Genomic DNA, 11,308 nt, shown 5'->3' on the forward strand with positions numbered 1-11,308 from the left:
CCAACCCTAGGGACCCTGGAGAGGATGGACCAAATACAGTGACCAAGCCATTTGTCTCGTGCCATCCGTCTCCAGCCTTCCACAAACTTTGGGCAGGGACACCACTCCTACCCCCTGGCTAAGACTACTCCATGGACCCAACCTCCATGACTTGATCTCACTTCCCTTTAAACTCTGTTCTAGTTGTAGCCTTCACAGCCTCCTGCAGCAAGGAGTTCCACAGGTTGACTCTTTGCTTTGTGAAGAACAACTTTCTGTTACTAGTTTCAAGCCTGCTACCCATTCCTTTCCTTTGGTGTCCTCTAGTCCTTCTTTATGGGAACTCATGAAGAACTTTTCTGTGTGCACACTCTCCACCCAACCCCTGCTTTTAGAGACCTCTATCCTGTCCCCGCTCCATCTCCTCTTTTCTAAGTTGAACAGTCCCAGTCTCTGTAGCCTTTCTTCATCTGGGACCTGTTCCCAACCCCTGATCATGTTAGTTGCCCTCCCCTCTCCCAGCCTTTCTCTTCCCCTCTCCCACCTCCTTTTCCCAGTCTCCCCCAGTTTTGTTCAATAAAGACAGAGTCAATGTTGGAAGAAACGTTATCTTTATTTTGTACATCAATAAGAAGGGAGGCTAGGGAAGGGTAAGTGGAAGGAGGTGAGGGAGGAATGGGGTACGAGCCCCCGATGGGGAGGACTGGGCTGGCTCTGTGGGCTTCTGGGGGTGGAAGCTCTCCTGCAGCCCCCCGATTGTCCCTTCTCCCCAGATGGCAGCCTGCGGCAAGTGCAGCCGGGCTGATGGCCGAATGCTGTGATGTGCCCAGTGTGGGTACTCCGGGCAATCCAAGCCAGGACTGCTTTGCAAGCGGGGCACCCATTAGAACTGTCTGTCCGGGGTGGGGGTTGGAACCCTTTAAGCGCAGCCCTCGGCTAGCCTGAGATAGCATCTCCACGCTCTAAGTCCTACTCTGATGCCCTGTCGGCACTGCTTCCGGCCATCCTTAAGCCCTGTTCAGGGTCCACTCAATGTGGACTTGCTAGTTCGAATTAGCAAAACGCTAATTCGAACTAGTTTTTAGTTCTAGACGTGTTAGTTCGAATTAGCTTAGTTCGAATTAACTAATTCGAACTAAGTTAGTTCGAACTAACTTTGTAGTGTAGACATACCCTAATATACAAAATGCTTTCTCTCTCTCTCAAGATAGTCCTGCAAACAACAACATGGCATTAAAAGAACATTATTGTGGTTGCAAAGTCAAACACTCAAACTTAGGAAATGCAATGAGAATGAGTGAGTGTGTTTAGGTGAAAGTTATGTGAAACAGAAGGGAAGTGTCCCTCTGACAAGTTGCCACAGTGTGAGAGGTATGGGAGACAGACAATACCAATGCTCAAGATGTATAATGCTTGACGGTGTGGAATGGAATCAGTTGGTTTCTTTGTAAAAGCTAGGATTGTTCTGGACTGTTAATCAAGGGTGTGATTTTGGGAGGGTAGCTGGGGCATCAGCTGTGTGTGCGGCTTGCTTTTCATTCTGTTCCCTGGACTATCAGGGAGTGAGGGGAAAGTACTTAGATTCTGTGCATGCCTCTCACACCTAACTGCTGAGCTCCCTTCTCCAGCCAGGTGTGAGAGATATGTAAGGAATGCAAGTACTTTCCTCTCGCTCCCTGGTGAACAAGAAGAAAACCAAGCCACATCCCAGAGCACACAGCTGCTGCCCCCCAGTCCTCCCAAAATGGAGCCCTCGCTGTTGGTCACAAAAATATTTGTTAACCTCTGAACTCAGTGCTTAAAGTGGACTGAAAAAAGCATGCTGAAGGTTTGTGTGTGAGAGAGAGATAATTCCAGCTGAAATAAATGTTCATGCACTTGATAATGCCATACCTAAAATGCAACCCTCAGTGACCTAACTAAATAATTTTTTGCCAGGACTGTGATCCATTGCAACTCTGCCCATTTTAAGCTTTGCCTCAGCTGGACCCACAAAAAGTTGTAGTGTCAACAGTGTGTCCTCTGAGCTGCTGTGCTAAAGTGCAAGGGGGGCAGCATGCATGGTGTGTGGCACACAGCAGCTCTGCATCTGTGGCAGAGGTAGATTCATGCTGGAATCTCCCCAGCTGTTGTCTCTGTGTGTGGGTGAGTGGGCACTGACCCCAACTGGTGGTAGTGACTAAAATAGAGAGAGATGCTCTGAGCCCAGAGCAGCAAGCACCAAAAGCATGCACACATTCACAGGGAAGATCAACACTGTAGTGCTGTCCAGAGAGGGTCATTGTTGTGGAAGGCAGTAGAGGTATTCCCTGGAGCAGAAATTGCACAGGAGGGAGAAGGACTCCCCATCCTGCCTGTTGTGATTACCTGTTTGTACACAGAACCCTCCATATCTGCTCCCAGATAGTCAGCAGCAAGGGAGACCCCAGCCACTGAGCCATGGGGGATCCTAGCTGGGAAGCCCAGGCAATTGGACAAATATTTGTCTTGCATTAGCAAGATGGGCAGGTGGATGCTATCTGCTGCAGCCAGTACAGGGCTGGATGGATAGAGAGAGTACTGAAACTCAGAACGTGTTCATACAGTGAGGCAAGGCTAGGAGCACTCCAGTAGGGCTCCATGGTGCAGTCTCCCCCTCAGTCATCCCCAAACCTGCTCCTGATAGGGAGCTATGCACACAGCAATCTTTAATTGTTTTCAGCAAGACATCACATGGCCACACCTGTGTGCTAATTGGGCTGTAAGAGACACTCAGGCCATGGATTGGGAACCTCGATCTAGATGGATTCACTCTACTTTATTCAATTAAATTTTTAACTGTTTTAAAAACAGAATATTAAGTGTCATATTTGTCAGCAGATGCCTACTTTTTATTTTGCTGTGTGCAATTAGCGTCACACATATTTTGTTACCTCTTTAATTCCAAGCACACATCTTAGCAATTAGATCTCTACACTTGTCTACACTTGAAAATTATTTTGCATTAAGATAGAGTGAGAATGTTATGGCTATTCTGGAATACTTCTCCAATAGATTAGGCTAAATTGGAAAAAGGCTGTCCACCTGGGGATCTATTCTGCAATAGCTATTCTGGTCAATTTATCTGTGCAGACAACTCCTTAAAGTTCCTGCATGATATAACTGGTGCTTGTCAAAAAAACGAAAAACAAAACAGCATTTCCATCAAGGCCTCTTTAAAAATCAAGTTTTGGGTATTTAATGAAAGGATCCGTAGATATCTTTTCCTTACTCAACATAGTACCAATCCTGCATTCAATTTTTGTATGCTACAATATTGTTCCAACATTTGCTATGGATACGTGCTGATCCCTTCAACAACAATTAGAAACCTCGTTTTGAGACTGTCACCTTCTTTACAAAATGTACTATTTGAATGTGCAATTAGTCTGAACAATATTCTTTGTTTGACCAGCTGCTAAAGCATCCAGGTGCTGAGCATACTTCATTCCTAAAGTACAGGACTCATGCCAATAGCATCACAGTTTGTTGCTGATGTGTTTCTGTCACTGGCCAGCTGTTGCAGCTATAGTTAGCTGTTTGCCAAAGCAAAATCTATAGAAAACAATGAATCAGAGTCTCAGCTGGTGTAAACTGGGTAACTGAAGACAGTGGGTCTATCCTGGTTTATGCCAGCTGAGAATCTGATCATTTTTAAAACATTTGCATCTTGTCCAAATGTTATCAGTGATGTCACCCGTCTCTGAACTATTGCCAGTCTCCTTCAGAGCTCCAGCAAATTCATCCAAGATTTTTTATTTTGCACACACAACCACATAACTGTTGTCCATCAGCTGTGATAGTAGGTGAAATGTAACTGAATTTTTTGTTATAAATTTGATTTCTGGGTGTTTAGATACAGTCTGAAAATTATTATTTCTTTAAGATGCCTGTAGGCTCTTTCTCTCCACTACATGCACATTTAACTTTACTCCTACAGCTAGACACTTGCACGTAATCCTTGTATTTCATTCTGAAATTCCTCTACAGTTATCATCTCAGAAGAGAAGTAACAATGCTGTCATATATGGGTATGTCTACACTACAGGATAGGTTGAATTAAGATTCACAACTTCAGCTACATTAATTGCATAGCTGAAGTCAAAATACCTTAACTCAACTTTTGGTGCTGTCCACACTGTAGGAAGTCGAAGGGAGAACACTATCCCTTCAACTTCTCTTACTTCTCATGGAAGCAGGATTACCAGCATCAACTGGAGTGCTCCTCTCAGTTCGAATTACTGTGTCTTCACTAGACCCACTAATTCAAACCCAGAAAGATTGACGAGGCAGCTTTGATTTTCTCTGTAGTGTATTCATACCCATAATGAGTTTACTCTTTCTTATGCCAAAATTTGATATCACATTAATTCCTTACTTTTGTAGTTATTGCAGTTTCTGTCTTCTTGCGTTATGTATCAATCCAAGTCATGAAGAAAACCCAAATTTAGAAATAGAGGGACCCAAAATATCAGACACTTCAATTCAATTCAAATAAGCACGGTGTATCTCTGATGTTTATGAGAAATTTATGCAAAAAATCCAAGCTCTTGGGGATTACACTCTTATAAAGAAGTGTCTATGGCATATACACTTTATTTTCACTACAATTATTTATACATTTAAAATTGCTTTCATTGTCATGACTGTGAAAATGTCATACTAAAATAGGACTGTTTTCATTGTAAGAGAGTCCATTTTCAAGTAGAATTATTTTAACTGCAAAAACATAATGGTTTGCTCTTATATAGTCTTGAAACTACATTTTTATAATTGCTAAATTTCAGGAAAAAAATTTTTAAGGTGGTAAAAACAGCCAGAACTTTCCTTCACACAGACACAAAACCTTACAGTTTTGCACAGCTGTCGTATTATGACTTTATAAAGACTGGAAGTTCATTATTATTCATAAGAAGTCTGGAACATTTCTTTTTCTTCTAATACATTTGTTCTGTAATCAGCTTCTTCACCTGTTTGTTTTGGGTGTAATCAGAATGGCACTCAATGAATTTTAACAGAATGTAGTACTAGCTTCTTTTACATTCACCTTAATTCTTCACAGCCATCCCCTCTCCCCCTCATCCATATTTCCTGTTCATTCCCTTTTTGCCTCTGTCATACACACAATCAACTTATTTAAGACATTCATTTAATTTTCATGAAACCAGAAGATTTTTTAAAAGGAATGTGCCTTTTCTGCTCTTACACCACAGCACCAATCTATATCTATGGAGTTTCTCAAATTGCTGTCTGAACTGGATTACCTACCGTATATACTCGAGTATAAGTCGACCCGAATATAAGCCGAGGCACCTAATTTTACCCCAAAAAACTGGGAAAAAGTATTGACTCGAGTATAAGCCTAGGGTAGGAAATGAGGCAGCTACTGGTAAATGTAAAAAATGAAGAGAGATACCAATAAAATTACATGAATATTTATTTCAAAGAAAAACAATAACCTAGCTCTGTAAGTGCAAAAGGGGGTCAACAAAAACAATATGGTATCAAAAATACCATAACTTTAAAAGTACAACAACCTTAGCTCAATCAGCAACCAAGCTAACACACAAGAGCTAAAATCCTTCAAAACTGGAGTTCTCCTCCTCATCATCTGTATGTCCAAACAGAGCTTCAGCTGGTGTGAGGTTATCAGCATAGACATTGTCATCATCACTGAGTTCACAGTCATCACCATCACTGCTGTCGTTCTCATACAAAGCGCTGTCTTCACTGCCATCCATAGCATTACTAATGCCACATTTCTTGAAGGCGCGTTGCACCAGGTCCTCTGGAATCTCTTCCCATGCATCACGAACCCACTGTGCTATCAATTCTATGTCTGGCTTCCTCAGATTTCCAACTTTTGTCAGTCGAGCTTGACCAGATGACATCCATTCATGCCACATCTTTCGCACACGGTCTTTGAAAGGTTTATTTAAACACACATCTAGGGGGCTGCAATACAGATGTAAGCCCACCTGGAATAACTGCCAAAGTAACTTGAGAAGACTTTGCCAATTTTTTTATGTCATCAGATGTGTGGGCTCTGAACATATCCCAAACTAGCAATGATGGTTTTTTCTTTAAGGTTGCTCCTGGTCGTCCGTTCCAAATTTCTTCCAGCCATTTTTTTGTTCTGTCTTCATCCATCCAGCCTTTAATATGTGCACGCACTATAATTCGTGGTGGGAATTTGACCTTTTTAGGCAAGGTCTTTCTTTTAAAAATAATGACAGGCCGCAGCTTTGTTCCATTAGCCAAACATGACAGAACGACTGTGAAATGGTTTTTTTCATTTCCTATGGTTCTTAGTAAAATAGTTTTGTCTCCCAAACTTGCCACAGTTCTGTTGCTTGGAAGATCAAAGGTCATAGGCATTTCATCCATATTCCCAATATCTCCCAGGTCATAGTTATGGATCCTTCTTTGTTTTATGATGAATGAATGGAATGACACCACTTTTTCATCAAGGTCTTTTGGCAGCTTCTGTGAAATCTTCGTTCTTTGCCGCAAACATAGGGCAAACCTCTTCATGAAGCAGGTACACCATCCTGCTGATGCAACAAAATTTCCAATGCCTGGTGCTTTAAATTTGTCATCTTTAGCCATTTGAAGGGCACGTAAGCGAATTCCCATGCGTGTTACACAGTAACCATTTTGACGACACTCCATAACCCATTTATGCAATTCAGTCTCTAGAGCCCCATATGAAGTCGTTAAACCACGTCGAGCTTTTTTTGCCTTTGGAATCTTTTCCAAGTCAGCTTTCATTTTCCGCCACTCCCTTACTTGTTATTTCGTCAACACTAAATTCCCTACTTGCAATACTGTTATTGCTTTCTTCTACTCTTGACACAACCTTAAGTTTTAAACCAGCTTCGTATGACCTGCGTTTTTGTTTTGGTCCAGGATTAGAAGTACCAATATTGGGATCCATTTCTAACAGGATAAAAAAAAGAATTTTTAGGATGGGGGGGCGCCAGGCCCTGTCCCTCCTTTTTGACCCCTCTTACTTCTCATAAGCCCCACTCCTTATAGAATCCACCCACTCCATCCCCTGTATTCCACATATTGTGTAAGGAGTATACAGCTCAGCATCATAAGTTGAGAGAGATTGTATATTAATTAATGATCATCTAATAGATCTCACTGGACAATAAACTTTACATGCAGGGTTTTACCTTTTAGGACAAATTCAGTGCAAGTGCTTAAGATTTCTTGGTAGGAGAAAGAAATAAATAAATACCGGTAATGTTAAATATTAGAAGATCACAACACAGTCCTCAAAGTCCTCCCGCCAATCCAATGAGCCCCTGAAGGGCCGCCTGCAAGAAAGCGCCCAGCACCAGCTCACGCGGCTAGACCCGGGGCGAGGCCACTGGCTCCGAGCAGCACGTGCGGGCGCACCCGCAACCCAAGCAGCCGGCAGAGGCTCCGAGTGCCCCGCGCAGCAACGGCCCCCGACACACGGAGCCCAGCCCGCTCCCGGCAGCGCCCCCCGCCCCGAGCGCCTCGGTTACCGGGGCCGGAGCTCCGGGCTCACGCGGCTAGACCCGGGGCGAGGCCACTGGCTCCGAGCAGCACGTGCGGGCGCACCCGCAACCCAAGCGGCCGGCAGAGGCTCCGAGCGCCCCGCGCAACACCGGCCCCCGACACATGGAGCCCAGCCCGCTCCCGGCAGCGCCCCCCCACCCCGAGTGCCTCGGTTACCGGGGCCGGAGCTCCGGGCTCACGTGGCTAGACCTGGCCGGCGGCAGAGACGCGCTGAGCCCGCCCGCCTCAGTTCTCGAGATGCTGACTCGAGTATAAGCCGAGGGGGGCATTTTTCAGCACAAAAACTGTGCTGAAAAACTCAGCTTATACTCGGGTATATACGGTATCTATATTTTTGCCTGCCATTTTGCATATGTCTGTTGTGATAGAATGGGATGTAACTGTATAGACTGTTTTGTACCCATATGGTGGCCACATTCCTTTAAAGTTGCCCAGGGACCACCTGTTATGCAACATTCTTGACACTGCCCTGCTCAGAAAGTAAAGAGACAAAGTAGGTGAAGTTAATATCTTTGATTGGACTAACATCTATTGGTGAGAAAGAAAAGCTTCTGAGGTTACATAAGACTGAAAGCTTGTCTCTGTTACAAGATGATCCAATAGAAGATCATCTCACCTGACTTGTCTTTCTAATATCCTGGGACAGACACAGCTGTGACAGTTCTGCCCAGGAAAAGTGTTTGACACATTGCTGAAAGTCCTTCACCCAGAGCCATGAAGGTTGCAGTCTGGTGTTATCAGCTATGATTGATTCTCATCTATTGGCCCACTCCAGTGGAACAATGTTTTTTCTGTTGGGAATGGGGGAGACAGGCAGGTCTACAGCTTCTCAATTTAAGCACATGGCACAGAGACAGAGGTCCTTTTTAAGGATGAGGTTCTGTTCTAGGGCTGGGAATGTGCTTTGTATCCCAGAGCTGGAAACAGTGACTACACTTTACCCAGTCCCAGCTGGTTTGAAGCATGTGGTACCCAGTAACTGGGTTCAGCCTCAATGGATTGGCAACTGTACAGTGGGTTATGGGAACAATTCGTAACATCTGCCATTTTATCTCTCATAACAGTTATTCAATACAACACTTTCCTTTGTTGTGGGGTGGGAAGTTTTGAGTGGGCCAGTAGGGTAACGACATATGTGGGGTCCTGGATTGCAGCAGTAGGAGTAGAGATGCCTCTTGCCAGTTTGCATCCTAATGCACAGATGGAGGCTTTTTTTCAGTATGCTGTTTGATAGGTCCAGTCTGGGCTGGAAGAATACGTCACTAGCCCAATGGAGGAGAAGGAGGCAGCTTACATTGCTCCTACTTGGACAACCCACTATTTGCATTCATTTCCTTTGCCCTACCTGTCTTTTCCTTATGTGTTTTTCCTGTTTCAAAATGTGAGATACCTCATTGGCTCTGAGTTTTGTTCAATACATCTTAAGGGATTAGGAAGTACTTTTGCCACATCACAAATTGATACTAGTGATACAGGTATCTTCCTCAGGGAAATTAGGCTACTGAAGGAGATATTTTAGTTCTGATAATTACAGGAATCAGAATGATAGAAATCAGTACTTTCCCAACTACTCACGGGTTTGTGAAGGCTGGAAATGTTTGTGAAACCCTTATTAAATCTTTGTTGTCTTTCCCATTTATAAAAGTTTGGTCATCCAAGAAGGAAGCAAAAATAATACCATTGGATCTGTGACACACAACAAATAATGGTCAAAATGAAGAGCTTCCAAGCAATTCAATAGTGGAACTCTGTTAAAGTGTACCTCAAGCAAGTAAATGGGATAGATTCATAAAAATCAAAATATCATTAGTTTAAAGAAAATAGTTGTTGAATAATTTAATGTGTTTTAAATATGTCCAGCTCCATTCATCATTATCAGTCAAACATGTGGCTCACAGCTGGATGCCAATTGCATAAGTGGTCTGAGCACTAATATGTATGGTATTGGCCGTGCCTGATTTGCATGTACCTCAAAGTATAAAACTGCCATATTTATTTATACAGAAGATACATTCCAATCAAGTTTACTGTAAAAAAATATTCAAATGAACTTTTAAACTTTATGTTCCTCCTAATTGTCCTGCAGTTTGAATAGGAGGTATTGACCAACAGAATTGGGAATACACTCTATAGCCAATTAATAATGAAACATTTGTGAATTCCTGTGTCATTCAGTGTTTGTTCTGTAAGCAATTCCCTAATGATTTCTCTGTTGGCTTATTGTTTTTTCTAATAAACATTATTTATAAAAATTCAAATTGCTTAATCTTACTATATATTTTAGAAATGTTCATCTGTTTGTCTGTGTGTGAGTTCATTTGCAAAAGAACTATTCTTAAACCGTAAGAACCAGGACCACCAACTTTGGTATGCAGCTTCCTCTTATAATATTTTAAAGCAAGCTGAGGGCTTGGTTGTGCCAGGACAATGGGTTATGTCCTGGAATTTGATTGTTTCTCATAAAATGGAAAAGTAGGGGTCTAGTAGGAGGAACCATTATACTGTAGAATGTCCACAGAGGGCATCAAAGGGCCAGGGATGGGGACTAGGACAGCTATAGCCCCATTGGGCCAGCAGGGGCAGGGGTGGAAATAGGGACAGCTATCTATGCTATATTTCAGAGAGTTTGTGTGTCTGTATGTTCTCCAGCTTGGGGGACATGCAGCCCTCCCCCAGCTGTGCCTGCTGCAGCTGCAGTGGCCATGGAAAGGTGTTTCTCACCTGGCCCCTCAAGCTGCTGCAGTGAGAGAGGGCTGGGAGTATTCTCTCTCCCTAGGGCAGCCTGCATACTGAACTGCTCAGCCGACCCCAGAACAATGTTTTAAATAAAGAAAAACAAAACTTATTTGAGTTATCGACCTGAGCAACACTGGGCAAATCTAATATTCCTAAAACAGGCTCCCAATATACCTCTGCTATAGTTAGTCCATACAAACAACTAAACAATACAGCATACCTTAGAGGTCAAGAAAGTTAGGCTTTGTTTGGGAGAGGATGTAATAAATTTCAGGACAGCAGATTCCTCACTGAAAGCAACCTACCTCTTGTTTAAATTAGAAGGCTGTTTTCTTTGGTACTCGTTTAGCTGCCACCACATCATATGAAGACAGAGCACGGGTGAAGCCATGAATCCAGCCTTGTTTCTCATACAGTTCTTTCCAAAGACTTCTGCTATTTTCATGTCACTAAGTTGGGTTTTCTTCATTCCTGCCAGAAGAGAGATTTTTAGTTAGTTCTGTAACAATGGGGAGAACAGCAGCTTGCCAGTTTCAGTACTCTAATACCCACGCTTTCTCAGTAGATTACAGTAGTATGCTTCCCTTTCATATTCAAATTCTTCCTCATTTTTATTTCAAGGTTCATCTTCATTTTCCTCATCTGCGACCTGTAACTTTTCCATATTGTTTCTTTATTCCAGCCTTATCACGTCAGTATTTATTATTTTCAAACACTATCAGGTACAGCACAGTAGACCCTCGTTAGATTTTGGTTTTAATCGAAACAAATTAATTACAATTCAAAATGCTTGTTAACTTTATAGTTTTTATTGATTCTTATCAAAGTCAATTTTCATATGCAGATTTAGTCTTCTGCTTGATATTTCCCAGAGACAAGAAAGAAAGAAAGAAAGAAAGAAAGAAAGAAAGAAAGAAAGAAAGAAAGAAAGAAAGAAAGAAAGAAAGAAAGAAAGAAAGAAAGAAAGAAAGAAAGCCTTACAAGCTGATATTTTCTACTGAAATTTGCTCCTGGTAAAATG

Source organism: Pelodiscus sinensis, chromosome 3 (assembly GCF_049634645.1).
Source record: "Pelodiscus sinensis isolate JC-2024 chromosome 3, ASM4963464v1, whole genome shotgun sequence".
Lineage (NCBI taxonomy): Eukaryota > Metazoa > Chordata > Testudines > Trionychidae > Pelodiscus > Pelodiscus sinensis.